Raw genomic sequence first — 14,743 nt, forward strand, 5'->3', positions numbered from 1 at the left:
AATGTGCATGTACCTGGTTGTACCTTTGAGGCCCCTAAGGTGTTTAATATTTCTAGCACCTTCCATTTAGCTTGCTTAAGCATTCCATAAAGAAAAACTGACATTCCGAGTGATTCAGTGAAGTCTTATTTTGAGCACTTGCCAAATTTGCATTTTCACCTAAGTGTTAAACAACGATAGGAAGTTGTGTTTGCCATTGAATATCTTACACCTAAAAATATTTTGTGATTTGCCACTTTGGGAATATCTAGTGTTTGTACCTGAGAACCTATGTTTTATATTTTGAGTCATTACGAGTTCGTTTGATTAGGTTTTGAATCCCTCAAAGTTGGTCAGTTACTGTTTCATGCTTTTGTGTAATTGTGGAAATTTTTGGGAAGCCCTATTTGACGTGTTATAATTTTGACTCAGTTGACCAAAATGCTAAAATTCCTTTTTTGTTGCATTGTAGATGTCAATGACATGTTATGTTTCAAGTTTCAGCTCTTGACGAATCCGTTTGATCAATTTTCAAACGCGATTCCAATTGGAATTTCTATCATTTTACTGGTGTCAGCATTTGTAGATTGCTTGGTACCCCTGTTCGGGATGTTATAACTTGAAATTTGTGATAGGTGAGATTGAATGGATTGTACCACTGTGTTGTCCCCTAAAAATACTCCAAGTGTGTCAATTTGCAAGTCATGACAAATTCGTATGCACACTTTCCCAGGTCCATTCCATTTGTAAAAAATGCCTTTTTGTCAATATTTACAATCTGTTAATTCTGAGTAGCTCACTTTGACCACTCGCCAAATGCATCTTGATATTTTTCATGAGCCCAAATCACATTCCATAATGTCCTCATGACAAAGAACTAACGTTCCAGTTTTCATTTCCCCATGTGCTCATCTACCCAGTTTTCAAAGCCGATTTTGAACCCAGTTTAGTGTTTTCTGACATGTTTTCTTGCAGGTAGTTCTAAGAAGGTAACTTTGAAAATCAATATCTTTTGACCTAAAATTTTTCATGATACAAGATTTGACATGATAAAAGTACGCGAAACAGTGATTCAATGTGCTAGTTTTCAAAACCTAGTAATATGTTCGAGTCAGTTTTTAAAGCTAGTCAATGGACCTCCTAATGCAAATTTAACAGTTTGCAAATAAGTGATAAAAGAGGTTTTAATTGATGGTTCAGTGATCGAATTGCATTCCAGTCAGTCCAAAAAGGTTGACGGATCAATTTGATAGTTTAGTCATTCAAAAATGAAAATTATTTTTAGCTGGACCCACTTTGGGGCCCGACTAATTCTGTCAAATTGATAGGTTTTAGAGGTGAAATAAAGGATATTTTACAAGTCAAAAGGGTGATGCGGCTTTTATGTTGAGATAACCCAAGCAACATATCAAAGCTCTGCTTACGAATGAAAAATGGTGGTTGTTGTGCAAAAGGTGATCAACGCCTTTTGGTCTATGAATATATGCTCATGGGCTCCTTAAGAGATCATCTTCACGATCTTCCACCTGATAATGAGCCATTGGATTGGAACATAAGAATGAAGATTGTAGCTGGTGCTACTCGAGGACTAGAGTACTTGCATGATAAGGCGAACCCCCCTATCATCTATCGTGATTTTAAATCTTCAAATATTTTGTTAGATGACAATTTTAATCCAAAATTATTAGACTTTGGTTTGGCTAAACTTGGACTGATTGGTGATAAAACACACGTCTCTACAAGAGTAATGGGGACATATGGCTATCGTGCTCCAGAGTATGCTATGATAGGCTAGTTAACTTTAAAATATGATGTCTACAGTTATGGCGTGGTTTTGATAAAATTGATTATAGGAAGAAAGGCCATTGAAAAATGTCAAGCTGGTCGAGAGCATAATCTTGTAGCTTGGGCAGGACCTCTATTCAAAGACTGCAGAAAATTTCCCCAGATGGTGGATCCTTTATTACTGTATATGAGCAATGTTAGTATGCTAATAAAAACCAAATTTAAATAAAGCTTCTACAAACTAAACAAAATTCATAAACTTCAAGATAGACTAAGATGAGCTCTCAATTGAGAATATGAGCCATTAATGGACTCTCTCAATAAGAAGCTCTCTTGTTGAGTGGCTTTGTCTAAATAGATAGGATGTATGCTCAAGCTTATGCTTCAAAAATGGCTTCAAATGAGTTGGAATTTGGGTGTGAGTGTATGGTTTTGATGTAAAATGGCTTCTCAAAATGGCATTATGACTTTACTTCATAGATTGTGTTGTTTTGCAAAGGGGAAGGATCCAATTTATAGGCAAGAGGCTTGAGGGATTGAGGGCTAAGATGCAAGGATGGGAAAAGGCTCATGGAGGGCTCAGATTGCATGAGAGGAGAGCACATGGATTGTGCTTCCTTAAAACCAATCAAGGAGTGACACATGTCATAGGGTGAGAGGATGGAGGAAAGGGGAAGGATGAGTCAAAAAATGAGGCTCAAGGGATAAAATATTCATAAAGACCCTCATAATGGGTTGTAAGAGCAATGAATTGGCTTGTAAGAGTCATTTATGGCTTTGTGGACTTCATAAAGTTTTAATGGTTGGGATATTTTGGAGGGAGTTGAGATTGTTGACTTTGCTTGGCTTAGGAAAGTCTTAAGCTTGCTTAGGGAATGTGATAAGGTTAGGAGGGGGATTAGGATTAGGGTTAAAGACATCTTCTAGAAGAGTCTAGACTTTGGATGAGGATGAAGACTTTCTAGAAGAGTCTAGAACTTTCTAGGATAAGATTTTATGAAATAAATAAAGTTTTATTTATTTCAAGGGTTTGGGTTGAAGAGATATTTATTAAAATATTTTTAATAAACATGAGGATTAATATTTAATCTTGATTAAATATTTTGAGTTGGGATTAGGGGTAGGAAATGATGGGATTAGCCTTTAATCGAAATTAAAGAAGGATTAGAAGATTTTGGAAGAGGTTATTGGTCTTAAGAAGATTGGCCAAGTTTTGGGCAAAAAATAATTTTTTAAATTTATTTTAGGATTTTTGGTCAATTTATTAATTAAATAATTAATAAATAAGGAAATAATGTTTAAATAAGATTTAAACATTTTTGGGAGGGATTCCTTAATTAAATATTTTTAATTAAGATAAAGGGATTTAATGGCATAAAAATTAATTAATTAATTAATTAATTAATGATGATGTCATCAGGGACTTTTTTCAGAAAATAAAAATATTATTTTCTAAAGGATTTTTAGGTGTCTACAATTACAAGCTCATTATCCAATGCGTGGATTGTATCAAGCTCTTGTTGTTGCAACAATGTGTCTTCACGAACAAGCTGCTACTCGCCCTCTTATTGGTGATGTTGTAACTGCACTTGCTTACCTAGCTTCTTAAACATATGACCCTAGTCTGCAGCCTGGTCAGAGTAATAGATTTGCTCCAGGGACACCCAGAGAGAAGAAAGATAAAAGGTTGAGTGATGCTATAGATTTCCAGGATGAAGTCTTGCACAAGGATTGAGGCAGTAGACAAACTGGTTTTCAATCACCATCTCTGAATTCCCTAGAGCTGCCCGAGAAAAGCATTACTAGACAACATTCAATTATTGGTAGTGATGTTTCCACAGGTCAGGAAAAAGGATCTAGGAGAAGAAGTTTAGATGATTTTGAGAAATAGGAAGGTTAGCAAGATAGCCCTAGCTATGCTGGAAGAGTTAGAGAAGCACCAAGATATAAAAAAAATGTCCACGCAAAAGAAGAAAAGGAGAAGATGTAGAGGAGTTGCTGGCCGCAGTCAAAGGGATAAGTGGTATATTCCACATTGGCTAGGCAAAGAAAATTTTAGTAGTTTAAATACCCAAGCACTCAATATGCTTTGTGTCCAAAGGCCAATGCCTTTTGTGAAGGCAAGTGCACATATGATGTTGTGGGACCCAACCTGGATGTGCGAGCTGGAGGATGAAGCGAGTAAAATTTTGAACAAATAAGTGTGCAAAGGGGATGATGTTAGCAATGTTAAAGGCGCTGAAAAAGCTAACAAATTTGGTTAGTCACCATGTCACTAGCTGGAAAATCCAAGAAATTTTGGCTAGCGACATAGTGACTAGCCAAAAAATTCAAAAAACCAGCGAGAGACAAAAGGAGAACGTGGGTCCCATCTGTGTGATATGACAGTTTGATAGTGAACCAATGAATGACACATGGGACCAGCTGGTTATGATGCGGCACTGAGGTGGTGATGATGTGGCATGGATGAGGTGGCGGTGATGTGTCCAATGGAGATGACCGAAAAAAGTTGTCAGAATCTGATGGTCGCCAAGTCACCACCAAAAAAGTTGAAAACATTCTGGCAAGTGACATGGTGACTCGCTAGAAATTTGAAGAATCCAACAGAAGTAGATATGGGTTCCACCCAGTCATCCAATGGCCAATCCAAATATGACATGTGGCACCTTTGTGCAGGCCCGAGCTAGTAAAACAATGGCATGTGGCATCATTTAAATGGCTTAAAGAGGAAAGGGATATTTTAAAATAAAAAAAGGGATATCTCTGCACATTCATTATGAAATTAAATAAATTTGATTTCAAATTATAAATTTCCTATAGTTTTAACTATAGGTTTATTTTAAAATTTTAAAATTTATTCTTTTAATCACAGAGGTTCGATCTTCAGAAGGCCATAATAGGGGTTATTTTCATCAAAAATAAGCACTCCAATATACCACCAGAACCAAAACGAGACGAACTTTTTGATTCTGAGGTTAGTTTTTGCATAGAAAGTAGTCTATTGGAGTCATTCAAAGTTTTCTCTCAAGTTCCCAATTAGCAATTGTATTCAGGTGAGGAAGTTCAGAATTGGTTTTTTGATAAGGTAATGACCTGAATGTGGTTAAAAGGCAGTGAAAACTCAGTTTGGGTTGAATTTGATCACATTCATTTAGTAAAAATTGAGTTTTCACCAGCATTTCATGTGGCAGATCAGATATTTTTGGTGATTCAAAGAGTTTTCATCATTAAGCAGAGGATATTTTCAAATCAGTTGCAAGTAATGATGAAACCAAATCAGATCAAAATGGGAGAAGGAAGAAAGAGGTTATTTAGTTGCAAAAGATTGAATTCCAAGTGGACACATGTCAAGCAAAGATCAGATCCGAGAATTCATCTTCTTCTATATCTTTCTGTTTTTCTTTCTTTGTAGGGGTTGGTAGTTTTCTCTGGGTAATACTAGTAGGGTTCCAATGTTTTACTGTGAAACCATTTTCTTCAGCATATTCTCTCTTGTATGCACATCATTAAGAAGGTTAATATAGATAGTTCAGATCTGTTAGGTTGTTTCATGTTTTTCATTTCATGCATATGACCGTATAATTTCAAGGAAATAATACAAAGAGCAACAAATGATTGAGTTTCAGTTGAATCTTGTCTCCTTTATTAGTAATCTTCAATGTTTTATAATCTTTGACATAGAGCTTAGGTTGTAGTTGCAGTCCCTTAAGGTTGTACATGTTATTTCATTGTTGCTTGTAACTCAAAGGGTTATGTAAAAGCTTCAAGGAAATCAACAGGGTTGTACGTTTACTGATGGGGATATCATGTAAGAATGAGGTTCAGATTGAGCATAGGTGTCTATTTACAAGTTAAATAGATAGATCAGATATCTAAAGATACAAATATGTCTCAAATATTCATATGTTTGTAATTAATTCATGGAATTTCCCAATAGATAAGGCACTGATTGGTTATAGGATCATTAGGTCTTATTGCTGCATATTAGAGGTTTGCTGAAATCAACATTATTTATCAAAAGCCTTTTCCCTACCATGTTGAAGAGGTATAATAGTGTAACCCTCACTCATCTTATGCATTTCATAGATTTCCATTCAGCTACTATAGATCTGTGTTATTACATAAGTTATTAGGAGATATAAGGGTTTTCATTTGTAGTAAATAGATTTAGGGATATGTTTTGCACTGGTACGATATCGATTGAATCTAAGGTCCACCTGCCTAAGTTTTGCAAAGCCTGAAATAGAATAAGGGTCTAGCCTTATAGTTGGCCCGATGTCTGAAGTGATGTATTGAAGATGGGAGTTAACTGCCCCTAGATGTGTCATATTCTCATCGGGATAATTGAAAACCCTCCATCATTTTCGAACACCAACAAGAGGCACTATAGGTTTTGTCCTAGCAAGAGTCCTCCCATGTATTTTAGGTGTTTCAAGCTATACATATTCAAATGTATTCAAGCTTCTAGTTTGTACTTTTTTCATTAACAACACTGATCTACACTTTTCTTTACTACAAAGTTACCAAATATGCAAATTTTAAAATCCTTGAGCAAATAATAATTAAACCCTACTGTTCACATATCAAAAGCAATAGTAACTTCCTTGAAATATAAGGCAAGTGCCCCACTGGGCGTGCCAAAAATTATTGTCTCCAAAATCTGCACCCTAATTTGCTTTAAGACCTGAAACCCTCAGCAATTTTAGAGAAACATAAGATCAACTATAGGTTGTGGGTAACCTATGACCTGATTGAACCTCTAGATTCTAGGCCAGTTCCTATTTGATATATCTAATATCTCACCTATGCTAATGGAGATGTGGAAAATTTGTATGAAAAAGGGTAAAGATGTAAACTAAAAAATGAAAACCTAAAAGATGGAAAATAAGGTGATACACCATAATTGATAACGCAAAACACTGTTATACTTGTAACACAATGAAAGATTTTGACAGATAATCACAAAAACCCAACTTGAAAGAACTGCTAATTCATATCAATATTTTAAGAAAGGTTAGAATCTGAATATATGAAAGGAAATTAATCAAAATCAAATATATCAATAAGAAAACACAACTTAAAACCTATGAAAATAGATATCAGACATGGAATATGTAAAATGAGACATAATTCAGAAGGTTTATCAATAAAACACAAACAAATAACATCAATCACCACAAAGCATGCAACCAAATCCTTTACTCCAAAAGTTGAATCCAGTGAAAATTGTATTACAATCAAAGACCCAAATAACAATATCTCTACATAATAGCTCAGAACAATCAAGAAAAAGACGCTAAGAACAAATTTCACATGCACATCCCTCTTCTCTCAAAATTTGAACCCATTCTCCATAAACAAGAGGGGTATATAACAATATAAAAAACAACACCACCTTCGCACAAAATCAGGAAGTGAGGGTCAAAATTATGAGTTAACTATTTATAAAAATAGCCTAACAACTCCAAAAATATGTCTCATGCACTCCAAACTGAGTCTTGACCACCCATGCATATAAAAAGTCCAAGAAGACTCAAAAAATGCCAAAAATAACTTAATAATTGACTCCAAACTTCTAAAACTAAACTGTGCATCCAAAAATAACAACTGAATGTCCACCCTTGAACTTAGGCATTTTGATCATGCAAATTTCCTTTTGAAGACACTTTAGTCCAAAATAGCCTAATTCAATTTTTATTATCTGTTACATTAAAAAATATAATAATTATTAAATAGTTGATTGTTAATCATTTATCAATTCAAATAATAATAATTTACAATAATAAAACAATAATGCAACAAATAATAAATAAACTATTAATAAAAATAATAATAATGAAGACTTTAACAACAAGTCCTATACTATTATCAATATTATTAATAATTTTATCATTCCTAAGCAGACCCAAAATGCTATGAATTAAAACATAAACAAGGGAATGCAATTTCTAAGCCTTTGTTTTATGTTATCATTCAAATGCAAGAAATATGAGAAGAGATATTTGTTGAAACTCTTCAAACCCTAACAGCCATGAGATTTTCTCCTTGTGGTTTTGTTGCTTTCTCCATCATAATAGACGCCATTTTTCTGGTTTTATTTTCTGTTGATAGTTGTGATTCTATTGGACGCCATGTTTCTCCTCTTATTGGCTCTTTCTTTTTGTGGATTTGTTGATGGTTGCCTTGACATGAGTGTTATTGGATTTCTTGTTTGGACACCATGAGCTAGATATTTTAGTATGGGTTTCTATTGCAAGTGCGTTGGCTCTTTCATGGCATGAAGTTCTTATGGCCACATTTATGCTTTCTCCTTGCAAATTTGTTAAGGTTTGGACACCATTACTGTTGTGATTTCACGAGCTCCCATCTCTCCTTGTGGGTTTTTGTTCGAGTTATGGTGGTCTTAGGTAGATGTCAACTGGTGTGATCTGTGTTCCCTCTTGCTGTGAGTGCTATATGCTACTGGTATTTGCTGTTTGCACTATTTTTGGGTGAATACTATGAGTTTCCTTGCTATCTCATTGTTTGTCATGAAACACTTTGCTTCTTTCATTCTTGATAGTAGTGAGTGCTTGTTGGATGCCATGAATGATGATTTCTTCGCTTCTGGTTTATGCCATAAAACTCCTCCTTCCATTTCTTGCTTGGCATGAGTTTCTCTGCTATTTCATGACTCATTTGGATGCCATGCTTGCTTCATTTCGTGGGTTGATGTTGATTTCAATTCTAGGCTCTCATTGCCGTGACAAGTATTTGTTATGCTTTTGCTGTTCTTTCTGGATCTCCTGCCATAACTCTATTTCATGATCTTCTCATTGCTGTTGAGGTTTTACTGGTATTATTATGTCTTTTCTCTCTATGGCTTGCTACCTGCGGGTTTTGTTATTGTAGTTTTGGTGGGAACCGTGACTCTGAAGATGATTGTAGCTATGATTACTTCATTTCTCTGCTATACTCAAGTTGATATGTTGTTTTCTACTTATCTTTTCTTTGCATATTCATATATCATTGTCAAGCTCTATATAATGCTATGAATTTTATCATTTACTGTGATTGATAACTCCTTCATTATTGATGTTGATGGACATTATTCTGTTTCTTTCATTGCTATGACTGGTATTTGTTACTTCACGAGGCATATTTGTTACTGGTTTTAGGAAATTGGTAATTTATTTGTAATGTCATTCTCATGTTTTCCTCTAGTCATGATTGCTATTCTATGATGAAGTCATGACTTTGCATTTCAGTATTCTAGTCTTATTAATCTTTGAGAAAATTTAACATATTGATTGATTGCTGCTTAAAGCAAAAATCTATGATTTTTTGTGAGGCCTCGCCCCGACCCTTCATAGCCTTAGTTGTTATTTTATCATTTTGACACTCACGACTCGAGATGTCGAGACATTATCTGATACTTAGAACATATTATATTATTTCATGTTATGTGATGTTACTTTCAGATATATTGATGTTTGTCATTTAATGTTTTATGTATATGTATGTTGATGAAATCGGTAAATGTACGATTGATATTTTGATTTAAGAGATTTTTTTAATGGTTAAGAATTAAGCAGGATGAAGAAACCTTGATTGATGTATGGTTCAATTTATGTGAATTTCTGATACGTATATATGTACATGTGATTTTTGCGAGACTACTGATGTGTGCAATGAGTGTGCAAATAATTTAGCTGAGAAACCCTACGAAGGAACAAAACTGATCTCTATGTGCTAATTTTGGAAACCTTGTTGTTCATAATTCACGTATTGTATTGTGAGATGTATGTATGTATCTTTCAGTGTTCAGTGAATGTTAGTGTTTGTAACTATGTTCTTTTAGTGTCGCTTGACACTCGTAAATTGTTTATGTTCTTTAGTGTGCTGATTAGGGTTAGTTGTTCAACCTTTGGACCAAGTCAGACTAAGTTAGTGTCTTTTTGCTAATTGGGTCCTTAATCAAGTTTAGTCACCCTTAATCTGAATTAGTGCTTAATCTGCAATGTTAGAGTAGTTAGATGGTCCTATTTTATTCCTAGATTTTGTTTGGCTCTAAACCTCTTTCCTAAGGCTTAAAACTTGATCTTATTATACCCAAAGGGTATGGGTATGGGTTAGGGGTCTTTTCCAACCCCTAAGCCCCTTTTATTGAGTTTTGAGGTCACTCAAAAAGTCTCTTTTTGCCTTTGTGCGAAAATTGACCATGGTTATCTTGAGTTACCTCACCTCATCTCCACTTAGTGTTTAACCATAGTGAGGATAGAGTTAGGAGTTTCTAGGATGACAAGTGGGTGGAAGTAGTTATTGCTCCTTTTGGGTGGTTGAGTTGGAGGCTTATTTAGAGGCCTTCATTGGACTAGTTGAGGTTGTTACCCAATCTCTACATTTAGAGAGGAGTTCTTGAAGATTGAAGCAAGGAAAGGGAAGCTCTACTCAAACTTGTTCATTGCCATTACCTCCTTGTGAAGGTTGGAATTCTTATCTCCCTTGTTCAGATTTCATTCTTGTTTCATGCTTATGCTACCTTGTTGTTGTTTCAATGTTTGTATGTGTGTGGGTATGTTGGGAAGCTTTGAAAACCATGTTATTTTTGGATGATTTCCTTTCATGTTTATGTTTGCAATTTTGAGATTTTTCTTACATGGGTGTTTTGGTATTACTCACCCTTGGAGAGGGCAGAAGTGACCAATTTTGGGAAAGGTCTGTTTAGTCAGACTCCAACCAGTGTAGAGTCTCTTCTCAGGATGAGAAGAGGGAGAAAGGGTAGGGTGTTATGGGCCCCTACCTGTCAGCACAAACCTTGTATGATTATGGTATGTTGAAATAGAAGAACGAAAGTTCTTGGTATATAGCCCCGATTGGTCATCTGTTGGTGTTGTGCTTGACTTCTCCTGGTTGGAAGAATCCACCTTTCCCTAGTTTTGATTCATTGTGAATTCTATTGTGTAAACCATGTATGATTATGCTTGTTTGATTGTCTCTTGGTTATGCTTGGTTGTCACCCGATCAGATATTTGTTCCCTCCATGGTTCTAGAAATGTGTTGCAGAATTGGATATGGAACCCTTGTTGAGGGTCATGAAGGAAATTTCATTTAAGTGTTGTAATTCAAGATTGAAATTTTATGTAAATTGTATCTCAAAACTTTGTTGGATTGGCAACGAAGCCGAGTTTTCTTCCTGATTCTTTCTCGGCTGAGCCTTTGAATCAGGTTTGCCAATAAAAATTGGTGTTTGAGTAAAATTGCTTGTCATGTGATTTAATTGTAAATTTTAATTTGGAAAGATGCACATCAAAATAGGATGAATATGATGACGTTCAATTATGCAAATTTTGAGTTTAAGTATGTTAAGAAAGAAAGATGGATTTGATCAATATTTCAATTCAATTTGTACCTAGTAGAAGATCAAATAAATATTGTATTGTTGTGAACAATTATTGAACCTATGTTTTAAAGCCATTAAGAAAATAAATTAATAATACCTCTTTTTGAAAAAAAAGATCAAATACATTGCTTTAAAATCTATACTTAGAAAAATAAAGCTTCAAAAATTTTCCCCAAGAGCAAAATGCTCTCTGGATTTTGCATGGAAGAAAGAAATAAATCTAAATGTGCAACAGAGAATATTCTCTGTGATTCCTTATTTTTTAAATTTAAATTCAAAATTAATAATCAATAAAATGAATATAAATAACTAAAGTAATATTATGCTAATTCCTAATATCCTAAATATCTACTTGCTACCTAATAAACTTTATGACTTTATGTCTTAACCATCTCTTCCATCTTGGACGTCAGTTTTGAATTGGATTTAAAATGGAATTTTGTTTAATCAAAGTCTTTTGCTTGTGGGAGGGTGACATCATTCTGTTCCCACATCCCATCTCCCATCTACCCCCCCTTATCATTTTGGGCACTCACCTTATGATGGGATGGGAGTTGTTTTGTTTAAAAACATGGTTTAATTTTTTGCCTTTTATCATTACTCCCCCTTGGTCCGGTCACCACTTTTTAGGGTGAAGCCTGCGCTTTGATTGGCGTTGGGTTTTGGGAGGGGGGGTTGGTCTGCGTGCGCAGGGCTTTGGGCAGTGCGTGAACTATTGGGAAGAGGGTCCCCCTGTCATGCCCACTTGGCATAGGGTGTAGGAGGTGTAGGGGGGAGTAAGGGTAGAGCAGGGTGTAGGGTTAGTTAGTGAGTTAGGTTAGTTTATTTTGATAGTTAGTTTAATATTAATTTAGATTTGTGTTAGATATTTATTTTGTTTTAGTATGAGTAGTGTTAAGTTAAGTCTCTAGTTTAGTAGTGAGTTAAAATGTAATTTAATTTAGTTTAGTATAATTAGTTATAGTAATTTTGTTACATTTTTTTAATTAGTATTGATAGTAATTGTGTTTTAAGAGTTAGTTAGTCATAAATTTGATTAAGTGATTTAATAAAATTCTTTATGAGAAATAGTATTTACATTTTTTTTTGTTAGTAAGTAGTAAATTTAATATTTGTTTTAGATTTAGTATGTTAGTATTTAAGTTAGTTAATTTATTAAAGTTTTATGATAGTTATGGTTTGTTATTTGTTAAATATTAATAATTTTAGTTAATTGATTAATACATTTGTTTTAATGTTAATTGTTTTAAAGATATATGTTAATTCAAAGAGTTTTAGTTTAAAATTTAGTTAGATTTAGTTTAGGTGATAGGGAATTGTGTTAAGTTAATTTAAATTTTAAGTTATTTTAAATTCTTTAGCATGTTAGTTATGTGATAAGTAATTTAGTTGGGGTTTAGAATTAAGTTAGTTATATATTAAGTTAGTTTAGTATCAAATTTATATTAAATGTAATATAGTTAAGATTTCAAAGTAGTTAGTATTTCTTTTAAATAGATTTTTTTTTTAATATAGTTTAGTTGCAATCATAGTTTTAATTTAGCGTTAATCGAATTGGTATCTGAATGGTGATTTTATTTGAATTAAAAGGATAAGTTAAATTTTGTTATAAGCATAATGCTAAATTAATATTAAATTTTAGGTTCTATCATCATGTAAATTTAGTAAGATTAGATAGTTAATTTTTTTATGTTAAGATAGTTGAAATGTTTAAAGTTAATAAAACAATGTACCTTATGATCGATATCAATCTTATAACAAAAGCTACAATATCTTAACGATGTAATCGTACTCATGTTTATAATCTTAAGACATAATGGAGAGAACCTTTACTAAAACTTCTATCATAATCATTTCAAACTTAGAGCATGGTTAATTATTAATCTTTATTCAAATTTTTTTTTGTGTTTTTGCCTCGTAGTTTGGGCATGACATTTTCTTTATCATTTATGAATCTGAATTTTTTTTTGTATTACATGTAGCATACTTATACTTAGTTCTAATGTCTGATTGGAACCAATTTGTTGCTCGAAAAACTTTTATTGATTTTCCTTTTGAAACATAATTGTATTTATCTTCTCAATTTGCACTATTCTGCCATACATTCACTGTAGCATTCAATAGTTTATTGGTAACTCCTCTTGTAGCTTTCACTCTTTTTATACACATATGAAACAAAAGGTTTCAAAACTATTTTTGTTCGTCCCTTTGATGTTTCATTTTCTTGATCCAGATATGCATACCGATCCCATTTGCTACATTTATTCTATTTTCTTTAGTTATTATTAGCAAAAAGTTTCAAATCATAGTGACTTGTCCCTTTAATACTTTTGTTTTTCATGATTGTCTTCTTTATCTGCTAATGTACATCTTTATTTTGCTGAGATAAGTAGCATGTTAGGATGGTGAATGTGAGGTGAAGTGAAGTATCAACATTGCTTAGATGCATTGGATCTAACCTATCTTTTTTCATGAATGTAGAAAACAAATGCATGGAAAGGACGAGATTTAGGGTAGTAGACAGATGGATGCAGATGGATGCAACTGGACTAGTCATTATAGGCAATGATTGGTGCCCATGACCTTTCCTCTCTTTATCCTTCTTTCATGTTATTCATCTCAGTAGAGTAAGCATATATATATATATATATATATATATATATATATATATATATATATATATATATATATATATATATATATATATATCAGTAGATAAAGACTACTCTCACAGTCAGATGTGTGAGAATTTTACTTTCAACATCTTCATTCCACACTTGTAAACATCAATTGTACCATCCTACAAACATTGTATACTATTTCAATATGAATAAAATGCTTTCTTTTTTGCAATTCTGAGTATAACTTGGAAGTGATAAACATGTATGCTTTACTCCATTTGAACATGTGTGAAAATTGAGCAACAATTGTCATTTTATTTTAAAAATAATTTTATATTTAAATATTTTTTAGCTTGCATCTGCACCCCCCCATTCTTCCTATCTCAGCAAACCAGCCCGCTTCGATTGGTCACAGAATCATCACATCATGAAACGATCAGACTTGAAATAGGACCAATCTTTTGCATCGGGCCTTCCCTACCCAAGGCCCCTGTTTATCATGTAATTTAATGATAAACAGGGGCCTTGGGTAGGGAAGGCCCGATGCAAAAGATTGGTCCTATTTCAAGTCTGATCGTTTCATGATGTGATGATTCTGTGACCAATCGAAGCGGGGTGGTTTGTTGAGATAGGAAGAATGGGGGGGTGCAGATGCAAGCTAAAAAATATTTAATTACTAATTTATAATATAAATGTAATGTTAGTTAGCTATTGATATTGTGTTTTATTTTTGTCTAATTAAAACATATATTTAATTATCATTAAATTTGATTTCTACTTTAAAATATAAATATAATGTTAGAATCTTCGCAATAATATTTTATTTTATTTAAATTCAAAACTCTTTAAAATATATTTGATCTCTTTTAAATTTTCATGCTTCCAAAAATATTGTCTCGTCAAAATCCACCCTAAGACCCCAATATATGAACCAATTTAAATCTAAAATAAAAATATATGAACCAATTTAAGCCCT

At 33.4% G+C, this 14,743-nt stretch overlaps 1 pseudogene; it reads left to right on the plus strand.

The window, feature by feature from the left end:
• The first annotated feature begins 1,405 nt into the window (after positions 1-1,405).
• Positions 1,406-3,373, plus strand: LOC149543248 (serine/threonine-protein kinase PBL27 pseudogene; annotated as a pseudogene).
• Positions 3,374-14,743: the final 11,370 nt, after the last annotated feature.

Source organism: Cupressus sempervirens, chromosome 8 (genome assembly GCF_028749045.1).
Source record: "Cupressus sempervirens isolate cs-2001-9-10 chromosome 8, ASM2874904v1, whole genome shotgun sequence".
NCBI classification, from domain to species: domain Eukaryota; kingdom Viridiplantae; phylum Streptophyta; class Pinopsida; order Cupressales; family Cupressaceae; genus Cupressus; species Cupressus sempervirens.